Raw genomic sequence first — 6,050 nt, 5'->3', positions numbered from 1 at the left:
GAAAAAGAGCTTTGCAAAGCCCCACGGGTAAGATGAGTGCTTTGCAGTTGCTAAAGATTGGGGGATGGGAATATTTTATTTCAGTTTCTTCAGGCTGATTTTCATAAAATACCCCCTGGAGCAGTGGTTCTTCGGCAGTGTGTGTGTATAGAATTTTTCTATAGCTTCCAGAGATTGTCTCAGATGGAGCACAGGGATCTGCATTTTACAACCAACCTTAGGTGACTTTTGATAGAGTATACCTTGAGGCTCACTACCTTAGCAAATAGTCATAATGGAAATAGTCCGGGAAGAATGTTCATAATTTTACCTATTAAAGATGCTTCGGAGAATTTTTGAATGCTCTAGATCCTCAATACACAGAAAGGGCCTATGAGGTTCCACACAAAAATGTCATGGGGTTTCAGAGGTTTTTCTTAGACCTACTCTGATGACTTCCTTCTGCCCTGAGAAACTCACTCGCTCAGCCTTTATTTGAGGGGCTGTGACATTTTCTCCGGTCCTCATCCCCTCCCCCTGGACAAACACTGTGAACAACTTGTCTGTTTGAACATCACCTGGAAAGGAGACTGGACCACATCCCAAGATAAGCTGAGCTAGTTTCTTAGTGCTGCTATCAGAAGTCAGTGGCTCAAATCAACACACATTCGTTGTCTTACAGTTCTGGAGTTCAGAAGTCCAAAGTGGATTTCCTTGGCTAAAATCACAGCGCTGGCAGGGGCTTCATTCTTTCCTGGTTCTGAGGGGAGAATCTGTTTGCCTTTTCCAGCTTCTAAAGGTATCTCACATTCCCTGGCTCTTCTCCATCTTAGAGTCAGCCATGGCTGGTCCAGTCTTTGCACATCACATCTCATGACACCCCCTCCTACCTTCTTTCTTCCACTTACAGAGGCCTGTGTGATTCCAGTGGACCACCTGAAGGATCCAGATTTCTCCCCATCTCGAGGGCAGTTCATTAACACCTTAATTTCATTCTCCGTCCTAATTCCCTCTTGCCATGGAACAACATAGTCACAGGTCCTGGGTATTAGGATGTGGACCTCCGGTAGAGGGTACTAAAGCTAAGAAATCATTTGCATTACTGTAGATGGTGAGAATTAAGTATATTTATTGACCTGTTTCCTCTCCAGGAATCTGTCAGAAGTATTCTTGGAATATTGGCTTCATTAAAAGGTGCTTGTTGGCAGCATTTCTGTGAGCTGTGACATGCGCCATGTGCTTACCACTTCCCAGAATTTTTTATTCACTTCTCATAACAACCTAGTAAAGTTGGCATCATCCGCGTTTAATTGGACAGAAATACTAAGGCTCAGTCTCCCAAAGCCACATAGCTGTGATATCAGTGAGCTGAGAGTATATGTATTTGTGTTTATGCCTGACAAATCCCTAATCTGGTACATTTGTTGAACTAAAATGTTAATTGAGAAGGCAGAGACTGTATTCACCACTTGGCTGGTGTTATTTAGCATCCACTAAGCGGCAGGCATATGATAGCCTACTTGGAAAGTGGTTGACGTACAGAACAGGACTGGTTTTCAGGATTCTGCCACAGGGCCGGTTTAGTCATATTTGGCTTCAGGGCATACAACCCTAGATCCTTTGTAGGCCCTATCCTTAAGGTGTTGAGAGTCTGCTGGAGGAGATAATAGTAAAGACGTGATTCCAGCAGTGTGCAGGGAACTCTGAAGGGTGAGTTTCGGTTGACAAAGAAGGCAGTGTATGTGAAGGCTTTGTGGGGGAAGAGGGGCTGTCCTTGGCCAGATGTGCTGTTGTAACAGTTTTTCAACCTATCCTAAGCAGTTAACTTTGAAGAGTTTATATTGCTGTCATTTCAGAGTAGGTGGTATGATATGGAATGTTATTAAGATATTATTAAATATTAAGATATTAGTTATTACTAATTTTAAATTCTCTCTGAGTAATAATATGTTGAATTGAAAATAACATGCATAGAAAAGTAAATGAGGTTCATAGAATGCAGTCATGCTGTTTGTTACTGATGTTAAATGAATATATCTAGGAAGTTGTATGGGGGCCGGCGCCATGGCGCACTGGGTTAATCCTCCACCTGTGGCGCCAGCATCCCATATGGGTGCCGGTTCTAGTCCCGGTTGCTCCTCTTCCAGTCCAGCTCTCTGCTGTGGCCTGGGAGTGCAGTGGAGGATGGCCCAGATGCTTGGGCCCTGCACCCACATGGGAGACCAGGAGGAAGCTCCTGGCTCCTGGCTTCGGATCAGCGCAGCTCTGGCCGTTGCGGCCATTTGGGGAGTGAACCAACGGAAGGAAGACCTTTCTTTCTGTCTCTCTCACTGTCTGTAATTCTACCTGTCAAATAAAATAAATAATAAGAAAAACTTTTTAAAAAAAGCACTCTAAGGTCTGTAGTAGGGTTGCCAAGTTGGGAGCCAGTTAACTGACACATGTCTTTTAAGAAGAAAATTAAAGTTACTGGCAGCGTTTACAAGCAAGGACACTTCACGTAAAAATCTAGAGTTTCTCTTCTGAAAGTTTAGACTGTGGTGACCACTGCCTGAAACTAAGTAATGATTGCTCTTTAAGTTAGGAGGTAACTTCCTGCTTTATTTCTGTCCCCAGTGCTCAGAAAGGTGCAGTGTCCCTTGGTATTTGCCATCCCCTCAAGTTGTCATTCTGCTACTCTGACCTCTGTGCACAACAGAAAACAAAATATATACCAAGAAAGGGAAACAGAATGTGCACGTGAAAGGAAAATTCCTATTTCATGTGAACGTGAGGCATGTCTGACTCTGAAGAAAGATACCTTACGATGCCTGCTTCCTTCTCTTACCTGCCTGTTTTATGCAGGCATCTGAGGTTGGTCTTTCTCTTTCTTAAGATTCACTCATTTATTTATTTGAAAGGTGTGGGGAGCAACTCGGACTAGACTGTTACTCGAATTAAGACTTACTCTATGCATCTGCTCTCCCACAATATGGCACTGGGAGAGGAAGAAACAGCTTCTATACAGCTGCCTCCAGTTCAACCAATAAACTGTAGGACCTGCTCCTGATTGGAGGAGAGCAGCGTACTCGGCGTGTGGGTAGCAGAGTTGGGATTGGTGGAAGAGGACTATAAAGGAGGAGAGAGACAACATGCACCGGGAACATCTATCTGAAGGAACACCTGTGCAGCCCCCGAGAGAGCCGGCCGGTGGTGTGCCGCTCCCCCGCGGAAGTGGGGAAAGTGGCAGGGGGAACCGCCCTTCCACGGAGGTGGAAGGGACGGTAGCCAACCCGGGAAGAACCAGCAGCAAACCCGGGGAGGGCCGAGCAGACAAAAGAACAGTGCAGGATCCTGTGTCGTTCCTCCGCGAAGAGGGGGAGCGACAGAAAGGCACAGAGACAGAGAGATCTTCCATCCCTTGGTTCACTCCCCAAATGGCCACAACAGCTGGAGAGGCTAGGCTGAAGCCAGAAGCCTTGAACTCCATCCAGATCTCCATGTGGATGACAGGAATACACGTATTTGAGCCATTTTCTTCTGCCTCCAGGTGCGTTAGTAGGAAAGCTGGATTGGAACCGGAGTAGCCAGGAGTTGAATCTGCACACTGATATGGGATGCAGGCGCCCTCAGAAGTGGCTTACTGGCTGCAGCATAAACACCTGCACCTGTCTTCTCTCTTTCTTTTTCTCTTCGGGCTTGCCAATCTGCTTATTCATAATTTCTCTTTCTCTATAACACCAGCATGTCTTAATGCTGATTCAGGCCTTTTTGTTCCATGGTTTTTTGTTTGTTTTTGTAAGATTTATTTTATCTATCTGAAAGACAGAGGGAGAGATCTTCCATCCACTGGTTTACTCCTCAAAAGGCTGCAATGGTCAGAGTTGGGCCAGGCTGAAGCCAAAAGCCAGAAACTTCATTGGGTTTCCTGTGTAGGTGCAGGGGCCTAAGTACTTGGGCTGTCTTCTACTGCTTTCCAAGTGCATAAACAGGGAGCTGGATTGGAAGTGGAGCAGCCTGGGCTTGAACTGGTGCCCACATGGGATGCTGGCATTCCAAGTTGTGGTTTAACCCATCATGCACAACGCTGGCCCCTGTTCCATACTTTTCCACTTTAGTTTGAGTACCCATTATCATTTCTGTAATGTACTTCCAAATTCCATGTATAGACTGACTGAGCTAACATAGGTGTTTTGTGGTATAGCTCACACAGGCCTGATTCTTTCACTACCTGTGATCTGGACATTTTTAAGAAAGAAGTATGGGGCTGGTGCTGTGGCATGGTAGGCTAAGCCTCTGCCTGCAGCACCAGAATCCCTTATTGGTGCTGGTTCAAGTGCTGGCTGCTCCACTTCCAATCCAGCTCTCTGCCATGGCCTGGGAAAGCAGTAGAAGATGGCTCAAGTCCTTGGGCCCCTGCACCCATGTGGGAGACCCGAAAGGAGCTCCTGGCTTCGGATCAGTGCAGCTCCGGCCATTGTGGCCATCTTGGGAGTGTTCTAGTGGATAGAAGACGTTTCTCTCTGTCTCTCCTTCTCTCTGTAACTTTGTCTCTCAAATAAATAAATAAAAATCTTAAAAAAAAACTATGAGTTGGGAACCCATGATTGACATGTCTGTTGCTATGACTGATCAAATTAGGACAGTAGTGTAGTAATCTTTTTTTTAATTATTATTTATTTTATTTGAAAGGCAGAGTTACAGAGGGAGAGACAGAGAGAGAGAGAGAGAGGTCTGCCATCTGCTGGTTGACTCCCCAAATGGCCGCAATGGCTGGAGCTGGGCCAATCCAAAGCCAAGAACCAGGAGCTTCTTCCGGGACTCCTATGTGGATGCCGGGGTCCAAAGACTGGACCATCTTCCACTGCCTTCCCACGCCATAACAGAGAGCTGGATTGGAAGTGGAGCAGGCAGGGCTTGAACCACCACCCATATGGGATGCCGGCACTGCAGGCAGTGGATTTACTTGTTACACCATAGCACTAGCCCTAGTAATCCTTTTTTAAAAAGACTTATTTTTTGAAAGGCATAGTGACAGAGATGGGGGAGACACAGAGAGAGAAAGAGATCTTGTATTTGCTGATTCACTTTCCAAATGGCCGAAACTGCCAGGGATGGGCCAGGCTACAGCCAGAAGCCCAAAACTATCGAGATCTCCCCTGTGAGTGGCAGGCACCCATGTATTTGGTCAATTTTCACTGCTTTTTTATGTGCATTAGCAGGAAGCTGGATCAGAAGTGGAGCAGCCCGGACTTGAACAGATGTTCTGATATGGGTTACTGACATTGCAGCTGGCCACTTAACCTACTGTGCCACACACTGGCCCTATGGAAATTCTTTAATTATTTCCAGATTAAGTAATTACTAAATGTTTGCTTTGCTTTAAAGCATTTCATTCTCAGTGTGAAAGTGGGACATTAGTAGTAGTCATCAGATCTTGAGTACTCACTCTGCCAGGTTTCATTGTTAGTTTTTGTGAGCACAAAAGTGCATTGCCTTTGTCATCACTAGAACCCTGCAGAGGCTAGTCATGTTATACAAGATAGGAAATAAAGACTAAGAGAGGGTTAGCAATTTGCACAAGCTCAGTAGGTTAGTGAATGATTACTTTGGAACTAGGCACATGATGATGTCCAGTGGATGTCCTCTCAGATGTCTCTTTTGCCCAGGTGAAGAAACATCTTGGGTTACCATAACAGAATGCTCTTACATTTTGTTGACCCAGATTCACTCAGTTCATGCACCTTTTCCTAAGCCTGTGACTGGCTTGACTTTACTATTATGACAAATAGATTGACTTTAACTGATCCAGGGGCTCGGTGATGGTGTCACTAACCTTAACTACATGCCCAGAAGAAAAATCTTCAGCTGCACACAAGTGGGCCTGAGTCAGCAAGAAGGAAGTTGGACCATGTATGTATTTATTCTTTTGCTAGGCTGTGAATGGAGTAGTTAATTTCTGTATGTCTTTGTTCAAGATTACAAAAGAAATTGAGATTCATGTAGAATCTCGGTTTAATACCATTTAATTTCTAAATACCATTTAATATCTACGGTTTAATACCATTCCACAAGGGCAGTCTAGCAAGCTG

At 45.1% G+C, this 6,050-nt stretch overlaps 1 protein-coding gene across 2 annotated transcripts in view; it reads left to right on the top strand.

The window, feature by feature from the left end:
- Window positions 1-6,050, top strand: part of PDHX (pyruvate dehydrogenase complex component X) — a 98,021-nt gene that overhangs the window by 1,127 nt on the left and 90,844 nt on the right. The window lies entirely within an intron of this gene.

This window comes from Oryctolagus cuniculus, chromosome 1 (genome assembly GCF_964237555.1).
Source record: "Oryctolagus cuniculus chromosome 1, mOryCun1.1, whole genome shotgun sequence".
Classification (NCBI taxonomy): Eukaryota; Metazoa; Chordata; class Mammalia; order Lagomorpha; family Leporidae; genus Oryctolagus; species Oryctolagus cuniculus.
The sequence above is the reverse complement of the archived record's forward strand: the minus strand, read 5'-3'. Positions and strand labels throughout refer to the sequence as shown.